The sequence below is a fragment of the Scyliorhinus canicula genome, chromosome 20 (assembly GCF_902713615.1).
Source record: "Scyliorhinus canicula chromosome 20, sScyCan1.1, whole genome shotgun sequence".
Classification (NCBI taxonomy): domain Eukaryota; kingdom Metazoa; phylum Chordata; class Chondrichthyes; order Carcharhiniformes; family Scyliorhinidae; genus Scyliorhinus; species Scyliorhinus canicula.
In genome coordinates this window covers 16142523-16157045 of record NC_052165.1, presented here as the reverse complement: position 1 = coordinate 16157045, position 14523 = coordinate 16142523, and the positions used below count along the sequence as shown (strand labels likewise).

Sequence of the window (14523 nt, the reverse complement as noted above, 5' to 3'; positions counted from 1 at the left end):
TGTCCACTGCGGTTGCCATCCTCGCAGTGTTCGCTTCGATGCCACGGCAATCTTGACAAAGTATCAGCATTCGCACATGGCTCCAATTTACGAAATTGAATATTGTGGGTGAGTGTTGAGAGTATCAAAGACCATCTCTGTGACCTACTAGCTGCTAAATAAGGAATATATTTGTATAGCGCCTGAAGATTGTCGTCAAGTGTTAGTGATCTGTCAAGAAAGTAAAATGACTTCCATAAAAGTAGCAATGAAGCCTTATTCCGAATATAATAGTAAAAGCCTCTTTTTCCAGCTGAGCAGAATTTGTCTGCGAGTAAGAGTTTGTGAAGCAAATGATATCGGTCGTTCCTCTCCTGAAGGCATTATGTGTGAGACATCTGTGCCAAACCCATAGTGTGATGCGTCGCAAGGAAGCTGTGCCTTCAGCTTGGCATTGTAGTGAAATGACTTCTTTAAGGAGACTTTAACCTCTTTATACGCACTTTTGCATTTGTTTGTCTGGTGTCATGTTTGTTTGCCACATAACAAAAGTATGTAATGGTGTCAATAGCATTGCTAAATTGAAATGAAATGAAAAGAAAATGGCTTATTGTCACGAGGCTTCAAATGAAGTTACTGTGAAAAGCCCCTAGTCGCCACATTCCGGTGCCTGTTCAGGGAGGCTGTTACGGGAATTGAACCGTGCTGCTGGCCTGCTTGGTTTGCTTTCAAAGCCACCGATTTAGCCCTGTGCTAAACAGCCCCTCACAAATTTGGAACCAATTCACCAGAATAGTTTATTCATCCTAGAAATGACCTCAGTTGCGACACAGTTTGAGGACGTGTTGCTTCTAAGATTTCTATCATCTTTTTTTTTTGGTTCCATAGGCAAGCCATCTTAATCAATGATGTGACCCAAGTAGTTTTCAGATGTCTTCAAAAAGTCACACTTTTCTTTTTTTAACTCGAAGATTCTGGTTTTCATAGACGTTCCACTGTAGCTTCCAAGTTCTTCAATTGCTGTTGTTCACTTGAGCCGGTGACGTGGATTTCTTCGAGCGAATATTGCACCCCATTTTGCCCATTCAGAAATTGATCCATGGACCTCTGAAATAGAGCAGGTGCAGATGTTATCTCAAATGGAACAGCCCTTTGTGTGTCACGATAGTGAATAGCGGCTGTGATTCTACAGCCACATTCATTTGTAAAATCGCCAGTGATGGATCTATTTTGCTGAATTTCTGACCTCCAGAAAGCCCAGCGAATAAGTCTTCAATCAGCGGGAGTGGATAGTGATCTGCGCACAATACTCTTCATTATAATCTTAAAATCTCCACCTATCCTTACTGAGCCATCTGGTTTTAGTACCAGAACTATCGGGATAACCTATTCACTTGTGGTAACAGTTTCAATAACTCCTGTTTGGGCTAGTCTTTCTAGTTCTGCTATTTTAGTCTAATAGCATGGCAAGGTTATGGCATTGAGACATTTTGGTGTACTATTTGGCTTAATTTTGAGTTAGACTTCAACTCCTGTCATTAAGCCCAGTGAGTTTAAAAACACCTTTTTATACCTTTCAAGAAGTTGTCATAGGTCCTTTTCCCATCAGCCAACTGATTCGCCGCTCCCCAATTGATTTTTCCTAACCATGCCCCACCAAATAAAGGAGGAAATTTCCCAGGACAGTGTGGAGAGACAATTATGCTGTTTGTCCATTTACTTCCACGCCATACAGCCATGGAGCAACATCCTTTTAGTGGTACCACCTATTCGCAGGATAATATTTGATGGTTTCAATGGCTGATGCTTTAACTTCTGATTATAGATTATCTCTGGTGTTAATGATAGAGCTGCTCCCGTAACCACTTCCATTTTGATTTGGTTGCCATCAGTTTTGGAAATGCCCAGAAACGTTGTGGATGGCACTGAATGACAAGATACCTAGGTTCAGCTCTTGTCCAGATACATAGCCTCCTGAGCGGTCTTGAACCTGGTCTACCTTCTTGTAGACTTGACTAGTAGGCTAGATGTTTTGTTTTTCTTACACACCTTGGGTGTTGGTGAAGCTTGCTGTGTCCAGCGTGCTTTAATAATATGGCCCTTTTTGCTACAGTTCTGGCCCTTCCTTCGCTACCCCAGCATTCCCCTGCTGAGTGTCCAACTTGAGCGTATCAAATGGCATGGTTGTGTTCTTGCAGCTTGTTTCTGGTGGGCTCCATCTTTTTGATGCCAGCTCTATTGCCGTGGCAATTTCTATTGCTGATTTAAGAGTTAAGGCGCTTTCAGTAAGTCGCTTTTTCTTATTAGCTTCGTTGTAGGGTCCACATACCAGCCTATCACAAAGAGTGTTGTCTAGCGTTGCACCAAACCTGTAGGATTTTGCTAACTTTGAGGTCGCCGCACATTGTAAGATGCTTTCACCTTCTTCCTGATTACAGCAGTGGGACTGGAGCCTTTCTGCTATTATAACTGGGCTTGGTGAGAAATGCTCTTTTAGAGTCTTCATCAATTCATTGTAGGTTTTAGCTCCCGGCTTTTCTGGATGGACTATGATGCAGTATCATAAAGGTCTTACACCCTAGCAAACTGAGAACTGTAACCTTTAGGCCCTCCGGTATTTGATTAGCTATGAGATAAAGTTGAACTCTCTCTTCTTACGAGTTCCAGGTCTCACAGCCTTTATCAAATGCATTCATGGAGCAACCTTTGCCCGCCATCTCGGATATCGGCTCCCAGGGTCTATACTTTCTTCAAGCTTCCTCCCTTCTATTTCTTTTCTATGTATGAAGCAAGAGGTTTCCTAAGCCACAATGCAAAATATTTTTTTTCCGCCTGGGCTATCGTTTGTTCGATTTGAGTAGAAACTTGCACAGAATCGGCAGACTTTGAATCCCTGTTCCTGCAGTCCATTTCACTTCACCACATGCATGGTCTCTGCAGCTTAGTGTCTACACATTTTTTTTTTAAATTTAGAGTACCCAATTCATTTTTTCCAGTTAAGGGGCAATTTAGCGAGGCCCATCCACCTACCCTGCACATCATTGGGTTGTGGGGGTGAAACCCACGCAGACACAGGGAGAATGTGCAAACTCCATACAGACAGTGACCCAGAATTGAACCTGGGACCTCGGTGCCATGAGGCAGCAGTGCTTTCCACTACGTCACCGTGCTGCCCCCACATTTCTAGTTTTCTTTTTAAAACCTTTGTTCTGACTCGCGGTTGTACTTTGTATTTTTTCAAACCTTTCTGCATCTGCGGCTTCTCTCTTAATCAACATTTGAATCCAATCCCAAGAATCTTCTTACTCGCTCTCAGCCGCCCGTTTTCACTTTTCTCGTGGACCGTTTTTAGTGCCTCGTCCTCGTCGCCAGTTTTCTCTTTTGTTAGATTTTAAAAGCGACGCAAAGAGAAAAATTATGGAGTTGCCACGAACTTGGGTTTCTTCCAAATACGATGCTAGATTTATTCCGGAGATGTTGCGATCAGGAGATATAAGTCTAAGAGGAGAACTAAAACAAACACCCTGCTGAATTTACTACAGTTAATGTGATGTTTCATTAGCAGGGATGTACTAATTAAAGGCATAACAGTCACCAGGTGAAAACTCAATTATCCCTCAAACAGTCAAAGTACAAATATCTGGGCTGGTGTATGGTGAGCATGAATCCTTTACATAGATTTTACAGTGCAGAAGGAGGCCATTCGGCCCATCGAGTCTGCACCGGCTCCTGGAAAGAGCACCCTACCCAAGGTTAACACCTCCACCCTATCCCCATAACTCAGTAACCCCACCCAACACTAAGGGCAATTTTGGACACTAAGGGCAATTTATCATGGCCAATCCACCTAACCTGCACATCTTTGGACTGTGGGAGGAAACCGGAGCACCCGGAGGAAACTCACGCACACACGGGGAGGATGTGCAGAGTCCGCACAGACAGTGACCCAAGCCGGAATTGAACCTGGGACCCTGGAGCTGTGAAGCAATTGTGCTATCCACAATGCTACCGTGCTGCACCTGTGATGGTGCATCCTCAGAATCAATCAGTTCCTCAGAGGATCCATCACCTGTGAGGCCCATGGATTCCTGTGGTATGTGTGATTGAACTGGTGGAGGACAAAAAGATGTGAATTACCACTAGCCAGTTAAGTACATCTTAAGTTATCTTCAGACAGCCCTCTGTCGATCTTATATGTGTAAACATCAAAACAACATGACTGAGTGCTGTAGAACATTTAGGTCAACAATATTTAATGGCATCATTAGTTAGTTGGGAGGTCCCCACCTCTTATAGCCAAGGACACTGAAACACTCACCAATCTCCATTGCATTCTTTTCTCCCATTGCTAGCTGTGAAAGCTGAGGAGGACCATTTCTGGTCCCTGCACTCTCCCTGGTGTTTTGTGACTTGTTTCCTGCAGTGGACGGAGAACTGACCTCTGAGTGACCGTAATATCATGTGCTCACCCGATCAAGGTAGTGCCTTTGTCGAGGCTGGCTATCATTGAGAGAGGACGCTGCAGAAGGACGAGAGAGAAAGTGGCAATGATGAATGGATGTATGGGGTGGTGAGGACGTGCATTGATGGAGAAGGAGTGCAAGTTAAGTGTTGTGCAGAGCAACATAATGGAGTGGGCTCGATGGCAAAGTGAAGGGTGAGCACAGTAAGAAGTCTTACAACACCAGGTTAAAGTCCAACAGGTTTGTTTCAAACACGAGCTTTCGGAGCACGGCTCCTTCTTCAGGTGACCTGAAGAAGGAGCCGTGCTCCGAAAGCTCGTGTTTGAAACAAACCTGTTGGACTTTAACCTGGTGTTGTAAGACTTCTTACTGTGCTCACCCCAGTCCAACGCCGGCATCTCCACATCAAAGTGAAGGGTGGCTGTGCTGCACACAGCTGGATGTCGGTGAAGGTGCAACTCTACCTTTCCTCAACCGTGTCAAGGGAAGTGTCTTTGAATGCATCCCAAATCCCTTGTCATACCTTGTCAGAGCTTATTTCCAACTCCAACACCCCCAAATTCCATCTATGGATTGGTCCTTTGGGGTTGAGATTGCATCATGCCTGTCCTCATTGTAGCCATTGCTGCGGAACCTGGGAGTGACATGAGAATGAGCCGGCTGAGCTAAGATACCACTAAACTGATGCATTGAACTTCATTCTGGGTTGCAGTATCACACTTCTACCTGAAAGTCATCAAAACATTCCATAAAATATGAACATACTCACGTGGGTGAGAGTTTAGCAAAATCCATGTCCAAGCCTGTCTGTGCTGAAAGGTTCGTGGATAACTATTGCTTAAATATTCAGTCCCACCTAACTATTATGATGCATATTCATTACCTTTGTTGCTATTTATTAATCAAATGTAAATGAGCATGTTCAATTGGCTTAGAACAATGCGAATTAAATAGCTGACTGATGTGAGTGATGAACAAAGATCATTTGAAGCTTTTATAAATGGAAGCACCTCAAACAAAACTAAAGTTCAATCCTCTCAGCAGAGAGCTGAAGAGATATTGAAATGACTGCATTGAGGATGTAATTGTACAGTGCCGATCTTCACATTATTATTGTTCTCATAAAAAAAAAACAAGTCTCAAATTATTTCATGTTTGTAATTAACTGATAAAGAAAGAAAAGAAGGAATTTGGATTTATACATGTTCCAAGATGGCAGGGGGCGGTGGTTCATGTGGTGGTACAGTGGTTAGCACTGCTGCGTCACAGCACCAGGGACCCGGGTTCAATTTCGACCTTGGGTGACTGTCTGTGTGCAGTTTGCACGTTCTCCCCGTGTCTGCATGATTTTCCTCTGACAGTTCGAAGATGTGCAGGTTAGGTGGATTGGCTATGCTAAAAAATTGCCCCTTAGTGTCCAAAGATGTACAGGTCAAGTGGGGTTACGGGATTACGGCGATAAAGTGGTGTAGTGGACCTGGGTGGGGTGCTCTTCCAGTGGGTCGGAGCAGACTCAATGGGCCGAATGGTTTCCTTCTGCACTGCCGGAATTCCATGGTTCTAGGAGCTGTGGACTTTGCAAAGCACTTTGCAGCCAATTAAGTACTTTGGAAGTGTAACCACTGTTGTAAATGTAGGAAATGCAGAAGCCAGTTCACACACAGTAAAGTCCCATCAACAGTAATGGGACACTTATAGCCGGTAATGTGGTTTAGTGATGTTGGGTGTGATGAATGTTATCAGTAGCTGCTGTAACGGTACCTTACCTTTAATGCATTGGCCCTTTAAGACCGGGCTTGGAACCCTGGGGGACTCCGTCTCTGGCTCCGCCCCCAGGAAATGGTATATAAGATGAGGCTCACTGGGCAGCATGTGATGAGCACACTTCTCGGCTGCTGTTCAGTTCTCAGATGATTAAAGCCTTTGAATTACCTATCTTCTCTCCTGTGTCGTAATTGAACGTATCTCATTGGGCAAGAGTGATATTGACCAGGGAGATATCCTTGGCTCTTCTTCGTTCATTCGTCAATCAGGAGCACAGTTTCACATCACATCGAAAAGACAGCACCTCCTACAGTGCAGCACGCCCTCAGTACTGAAGGGTCAGCCTGGATTAAATGAACAACCTTCCCCTTCCAAGCTCAGAGTGTTTGTGTAAGAAATAGCTGCTAACGACCTTATAAAATCATCAGAAATTAATTATATATTTATCAATATTGAATGTCAAAGTTTTCTCTCTCTTCCTCCCTTATTCAGAAAGAATCTATAACAGTCTGCCAGATGCACACAAACACAGGACACCATAGACCTGTGATCAAGGACTTGGTCTTGGTACAAAACAGGCCGAAGCTTGATTTTGTAATATCATGCAAATATTTAAACCAACTGTCTGGATACGGTTGACATGATTTCCCAGCAAGAGATAAGCTATGGGATGAGTTAATGGGTTCGCAGATAGTAATACCTTGGATATCTGCTCCTTGCTAATTGGACAATTGAATAAATGATTGCCATGAAACATTCACCAGCTCCCTAAATATGCACTGGGGACGGAGAAGAGCTTCCCGGGCTGGACACGCGCTAGCTCTGTAGCCACCTCGGGTGGCCACTTCCCGACTTTAAAATGGAGATTCGCTAAGAATGCAGGGAGAAAGGGCCAAACGCAGGCAAACAAGCAGGTGCAAAATCTCCTGTATATTAGAACTTGCAGAAACCCAGACAGCACTGAAACTGACGACCATCTACATATTGATGAGCGATCCCCAGGAACAATTGAAACAGTTAAGATAATCGAGGCCAAGCCAGACTCCTCAGCGCCAGCGGGAGCCAAAACAAAGGAAGGCCAACGGACACTTGGGAACCGCCCAGCGATCAGGGAACAGCTCCAGTATTGGAGAAATCGATCCAAGTGATCAGAACTCAGTCCAATCACTTGGAACCAGGTACGGGGTCCGCCCAAAAGGGCGCGAAGCCCCTGGGGACTATAAAGTAGAGTCCCCAAGTTCAATTCGTCCTTCTTGGCAGGGTCTCTCAGCAGCTCGAAACAAGTCTTGACCGTGACTCTCAACAACGAGAGAGCTGCCTAGCAGCTGCACCAACAAGTAAGTGTCCAGTCAATGCACGCTACGAGATAGGCACTCCTAACCCTTAGTCCATACCAGCTGGAAGCCTGCAGACTCAGGATCGAATGAGAGGCCATTGTTCCCTGACCTAGTGGGTCCCTTTTCCAAAGCTAAGTATTGGCCTGTTAGTGTTAGAAATAGCCTAGTGAGTAGTATTTTATGCATGAGTAGTGATTGACTGTGTATATAATAAATGTGTTTTGATTTGAATCTTACTAACTGGTGTATTGAGTTATTGATCAGCACTTGAACTTGAACCTCGTGGTGGTATCATACCTGGCGACTCTAGAGCAAGATGATTAAACAGAGCAAATTAAGTGCAAAGCACACTTAGCGACAATGAGCAACAGCTCTGGCCTAACATCCTGGCTACTGAGGAAAACAGACAGGAGAAGAAACTGCTGCCACCATCTACCTGAGGTCCATTTGTCCGATTCGGGATTGGAAAACCAGTAACTGTTCTTATTATGTCACATGACTTTATTGCCAATTTAGCTTGTGCATAACATCTAAACTGTTGCTTCTTAAATAAATGTTTAAGCCGCTTGTGACTTTGACCCCTGTTTTTGGGACTCTTGGATGAAATCCTACACTATCACAGGCTTGAAACTGTTGAACTGTGCTTGCCGCTTACTGAAAATAATCTGGCCATCTGTTTATTTTGATGCTGTCCTGCTCAATACACAGTACTCAGTGGAGATGCACTATAACCATAGAACTCCTACAATGCAGGAGGCCATTCGGCCCATCTAGTCTGCACCAACCCTCTGAAAGAGCACCTTCCCGAGACCCACTCCCCCACCCTAACCTTGTAACCCCATACCCCACCTAACCAGTGTACCTTTGGAGGAAACCGGAGCATCCGGGGGAAACCCATGCAGAGTCAGGGAGAAAGTGCAAACTCCACACAGGCAGTTACCCAAGGCCGGATTTGAACCCGGGTCCCTGGCGCTATGATGCAACAGTGCTAACCACTGTGCCACCATGCCACCCTAACTGAACCAAGGCATCACTCAACCTGCAATTATAATTGAGGTCCTCCTCAAAAGGAGTTTTACAGGTTGTAAAATATAAACTTGCTCTTCCAATGTCTGAATAGTTTGAGCATGACTATGAAATTTATTTTCTCTCAAATAGTTGCTATCTCTGACAGTCTAAAGCTTTGAAGTACATGTATTAGGATCTTTCTTCAAAGTTCAGTAAAGTGCTCGCAGAATGCTTGAAAGGAAAGTCTTTTATGATTATTATTGAACCTAAAATACAGATAAAAGAGCTCGAAGCTTGCCCCTTGCGCTACAAAATACACGGTGATTCTTTTAATTGTGGTTTCTATTGCAGCCTGGATAGAGGTCAATCTCGAGAACTGTAGCACTGGCAAGCTATGAATTAAAATAACTGGCAAAATTCAGTATGGTGGAGAAAATACTATCCAGCGAAATCTTGTGATCCATAATACACTATCTGGGGTTATTTAGGTAAAAGGTTGAAAGCAGGTGCTGAGAAGGTGCTTTGTTAATAAGACAGCCCTGTGTGAAAGCCTAAATTTGGTGTGTAATTTTGGGCCTAATTACTGTTTACCATAATTTGAAACTGACTGGAGTTACTAAAACAGACAGGTTGCAAGTTTAATGTAGACTTTGATGAGAAGCAATTTCGTGGAGTAGAATTTGTAAGCTCTGTGTGCCCACTTGCACTGGAGGAGTGGTTGGCATGCTTCAGGATGGGACTGAGGGAGAGGGGGGACACACAGGATATCTGGGAGGTGCTGGGGATCTCAAGGCAGACGATGTTTACAGGAGGATGTCCCGTACCCACAGAGGGGACAAGTCCACCTCTTCCTCCTGTACCCTCACCCCCACAGCATCTGCTGCTCTGCAGGGCCTCATCTCCTTCTCCCATACCTCCGACAGACTAAGGAGTAACTCCTAACAAAATGTCCACGACCAAGCATTGCCTTTTTCATGGTAACTCCTATAAGACGTCTAATAAACTAGAATAACACAGCACTTAACTCTTTTTAGGTGAAGTCCTCAAACGAATTTCCAGACTAAATCTTGATAGACTCTTGGCGAAGTCTTGAAAAAGTGTCCCAGAGAATCTTCCATTTCAACTGTCCTCTTCAAACCTCTAGCAGTAAGAAAATATATCTTCAAATATGGTTGGAGGCCCATAAATGCTATGCTTTCATTTTAATGAGCGCTGGCAGGCAATTTAAGTGGCAATCAGCCCCCTCAGTGATCCTCTGGATGGCTATGCGTAGCACGTGCTCCAACTCCTTGACCAATATGTCACCTTGTGCTAAAACAGGCTAAGCAGACACGCAACCCAATCTTGGCCTCCTCGGAGGCTATGTATGGCCACAGGTGCTGGGGAACATTGTTTCCCGTTTGTTCACTGTAACTGACTTCAGAATGATAACAAATCCAACTTCAGATTGTGTAAAATTGGAATTTATTGATGATTTGGGGGTCTTAAGTGTGCCATTTTGATATATTACATAATAAAAGTGCAACAAAAAAAACACTTACCTGCATTTGTGTTGGATTTCATTTAATAAAACATAGGGTGACTCTTGTACTGTCATCAGAGGAGAAGCAGTTTATCCCCAAAGATAACTTGAGTTGAAATTGATTTAGCTGCCCCTTCTTGTAATGGCATAATGTCCCACTGGAACAATATTTCACCATGCGCACTTGTTGCTGCTTTGAGTAAAATGCTTCTGACCCTAAATCAGAGAATATTTTGCCCATGACAGGTTGGAAAGTTGCAAAATAATTTGTAGACACTATCCTAACGGGCATGCAGAATATGTCAAAAGGAGATGTATGGTACATTTGAAGTTCTAATACTGCGAGCTGAACAATAAAACTAACCACTTTAGCTTCGTAGCAATATCATTGGCAAAACAGTGCAAACAAAGATTGAATACGAAACTAATATTTTATATTTTAGGACAATTAATAATTTTTGCATGTTTCTCTGCACTTTGGAACCATCATATATAAAATCCTAATGTGTCCAAAATGAACGGACTTCCTAATCAATTAGGCATTTGCATTTAAAGAGTTACTTTTTTCCCCACTGCGTTTTTTTTTCAGGCTTTTGCTCTCCAGGGAAAAATGATCGCAACATAATAGTTATAAAAATGCTGGAAAAAAAGATAGCAGCATCTGTTGCGCGAGAAACAGATTTAATGTTTCACATCGAATATGATTCTCCTTCAGAACTGGATATAATAGATCACGTTCACTAATGTGTAAGAGTCCTTTCTGTTTATTTCCATAGAGCTTTAAAATTCCTACAGTGCACAAGATGGTCATTCAGATCATTGAGTCTGTGCCGACCCTCTGAAAGAGAACCCTATCGAGGCCCACTGCCCCCCACCCTCCCCATTCTCCATAACCCCACCTAACCTGTACATCCATGAACAGTAAGGGGCAACGTAGCATAGCCAATCTACCTAACCTGCACATCTGTGGATTGTGGGGAAAAACCGGAGCACAATGGGGAGAACGTGTAAACGCCAAACAGTCACCCAAGGCGGGAATTGAACCCGGGCCCCTGCCACTGTGAGGCAGTAGTCCTAACCACTGTGCACCGTGTTGCGGGCTGTGGATCCATAATAGGGAAGTATCTTTAAACAGAAGACATAAAGCGGCGGAGCGTGGTAACTCTCTGCGAGCTCTCATCCACAGATCCTCTTCCTACATCTATTTTTTAAAATAAATTTAGTTACCCAATTCATTTTTTCCAATCAAGGGGCAATTTAACGTGGCCAATCCACCTACCCTGCACATCTTTGGGTTGTGGGGGCAAACCCCACGGAAACACGGGGAGAATGTGCAAACTCCACAAGGAGAGTGACCCAGAGACAGGATCGAACCTGGGACCTCGGCGCTATGATGCAAAAGTGCTAACCACTGCACCACCGTGCTGCCGTCCTACATTTCTTACAACCATACTAACCTTTTAAAACATCGCCAACACTATCTCTAACCTTTCTCTTTATGTTTACCTATAGGTCTGAAGATCCTTCAAAATCCGTGGGCCGGCCCACATGACCTGACCTGGCTCGACCCGGCAGGATACCTCCAATGATCTGACCCGGGCCTCGACTTGGAAGTAGAAGTGGAAGAGGCTCCACCTGGAAGTCCGACCCTGACCTCGTGTTGAAATTTACCTGGCCCCTGGAACGCCCGACCCAACCCGGAGAGGCCCGCCCAGTGCACCGACTTACCGGCAGATGGTGGAAAGGAGTAGAATCCATGTAGAGGCCGACTCCAAGTTCCAATTCCAGGAACGCCCGATCAGACCACCAACACTGGGACCAAACATGTGCCCGATGTGACTTAGGAAGACCTTGCCAGCGACCAAAACGTGGACTAAACACCCCCAAAATGGCAGAGACCCCACACAAGGACCCAAACCCACCGGTCGACCTGCACACATGGAACCTCGGGGTCCGACCAGATCATGAACATGCTCTCCCTCCCCTCCCCCCGGCGACCCCAAAATCGCAACCAACGCCTGGGACCCCATCAGACGCAACCGCGTACCTTCCACAAGGTCAGACTTCTCCCATTGGATCCCAGGACCGTCCAGAAGTAGCCGCCGACCGAGGAAATTACAAGGTCAAGACTTCCTGGAGACCTGCATGATCAAAGCACTGGCACATGATCAACTTCGTCATCATCCCACCCTGAAACCAAAGCAATGACCAGTGCAGATTTCCGATGAACAGACCACCGGCTCATCCACCTCTGTGTCCATCAAACTCCAGCAAAAGCAGCGGGATATGAAGAAACAGCTCAGAAAAAAGATCAATGTTGAACGGCTTCAATAGCATAACATGTTCATGAACTTCCAACAATGCCTTATCCAAAATCTCCAACGTGTCGATTCTAATGGAGCAGATGAAAACTATAAAGAGCTGAAGACAGCCATCATCTCAAGCTATGAAGAAACCATCTGATACAAGATCAGGAAAGACCAAGACTGGTTGTCAGAGTCTTGACTGCCAAAGCAAATCTTCTTTTCCCAGCTTAAAGAAGATTCCTGAATAAGACGAGGCCAAAGGAAGCACTTCAAAGACACTCTGAAGGCCTATCTCAAGAAATGCATCATAGATGTCAACACCTTGCTCAGAACAGACCTACTTGGTTGAATCTCCTGATCGAAGGGGTACAATTGTTCAAGGACACCTGATGGCAATGAGAGGCCCAAAAAGGAGCCTGAGAAAGGAACACCAGTGATCTAGAGCCCAAGGACAGATGTGTTCATAAGAAATGAAGCTATGAAGTGGAGCTGGAATAGATCATGCATTAGCTCAGGGTGTTATGATAAATATCCGGCAATTTTGCTGCATTGAATGGATTAAAAAACACAACATTTTTATTATTAATGATAGGTTTAACTGAGTTTGATAATCGTTGAAATTTTTAATGTAATAATCTTTGTCACGAGTAGGCTTACATTAACACTACAATGAAGTTACTGTGATCTCACTACATGCATTTCTTCATGGCTCCATTTCTTATGAATTTCTTAATAAAAACGTTAATAACATTTCCTTTTTATGAGTTTAGTTTAATGGAAGCTGCAAACTCTAAACTGGATTTGCACAGACGCAGGAAAACATTCACCAATTTGTCTTAAACTTGAATCATGAACTTCTGATAGATCTCAACTGAGCCTTTGTAATGCTTGCTGAGACAGTCATTGTAAAGAACAAAGCAATAGACCACAACATTTATAGCCTATTCAGGTCAAGAGAGTAGCCAGAAATAGATTAGTTTGGACATCTATTGACTGTATAAGAGGACCCAGCTGTTGGCTTACTGGAGCCATTCAGACAATGTGTGTTATCTAATGCAGTTTAGCTATTCTTACATTGAGTGATAGCTTTGCAGTAAAAGTGACTGAAATACGACTTCCAGATTCTCACACATAACTGCAGAAACCTGAATATATTGGAAGATATCCTGCTTTCTAAGCTAAAGAAAGTTGGCAAACATATTTTTTTAAATCTTAGACTATGCTTACACGTTAAACACGGGTTTGATAATTAAGCTGCTAATTTGAAGTGAAATTTAAACTGTTAATCCTTTCCATAAATAGGCTAGTCACTCATACTCTCTCTGCCTGGGCTGTGTTTTTTTTTCTGGTCCTGAAATAAAGATAATTTATTATTTAGGAATATACCAGAGTTAGTTGGAATGATACATGAGTGAGTGCCAGGGAACAAATAAAACAGTGAAGATAGTGAATACATGTAAACTTATTAATATACTGTTTTACTTAAATACCCCGAGTAAACATTGATAATTGGGACATATTTTACCTAAATCTAGCACAAAATGGGTACATTTATATTAAAAGTATTCACTTCGATGCGGCACAAGCTGTTTGATTATAGTGTCACCATATCACTCCATAATTGTGATATGGGCTAAAACATATGCCCATAATATTTTAAATTCATGATCCTCACAAATGATTGTCTCCATGAAGCAAAAATAGCAGAGTGAACTTGTTGCCAATGCAAAACTGCTGTTTGGGAGCAGTGGAATCTTTGTGAAGTAATCGTGGATTGAGTTTGTTACAAAATTACATTCATGGCCTCACATGGCCTGGACATTGAAAATAAGAGGACGATCCTCTTCAATAGGTGTCGAGCATTAGGAGAGAAATTAGCTGGGTGCTTAAAACAACAATGGTCATTCAATTAATTTCTTTGTTTTTTTAAATTTAGAGTACCCAATTATTTTTTTTCCAATTAAGGGCCAATTTAGCATGGCCAATCCTACTCACCTGCACATCTTTTGGGTTGTGGGGGCGAAACCCACGTAGACACGGGGAGAATGTGCAAATTCCACACGGACAGTGACCCCGAGCCGGGATCGAACCTGGGACCTCGGCACCGTGATGCAGCAATGCTAATCACTGTGCCACCGTGCTGC

At 43.7% G+C, this 14523-nt stretch overlaps 1 long non-coding RNA gene across 1 annotated transcript in view; it reads left to right on the top strand.

The window, feature by feature from the left end:
- The window catches only part of LOC119955114, an 85878-nt gene extending 72055 nt beyond the window's left edge, over positions 1 to 13823 (top strand). Inside the window, exon 5 of the long non-coding RNA XR_005458386.1 lies at positions 11586 to 13823. This is a non-coding gene — a long non-coding RNA (uncharacterized LOC119955114). The remainder of the gene's footprint in view (positions 1 to 11585) is intronic.
- The last annotated feature ends 700 nt before the right edge of the window (positions 13824 to 14523 follow it).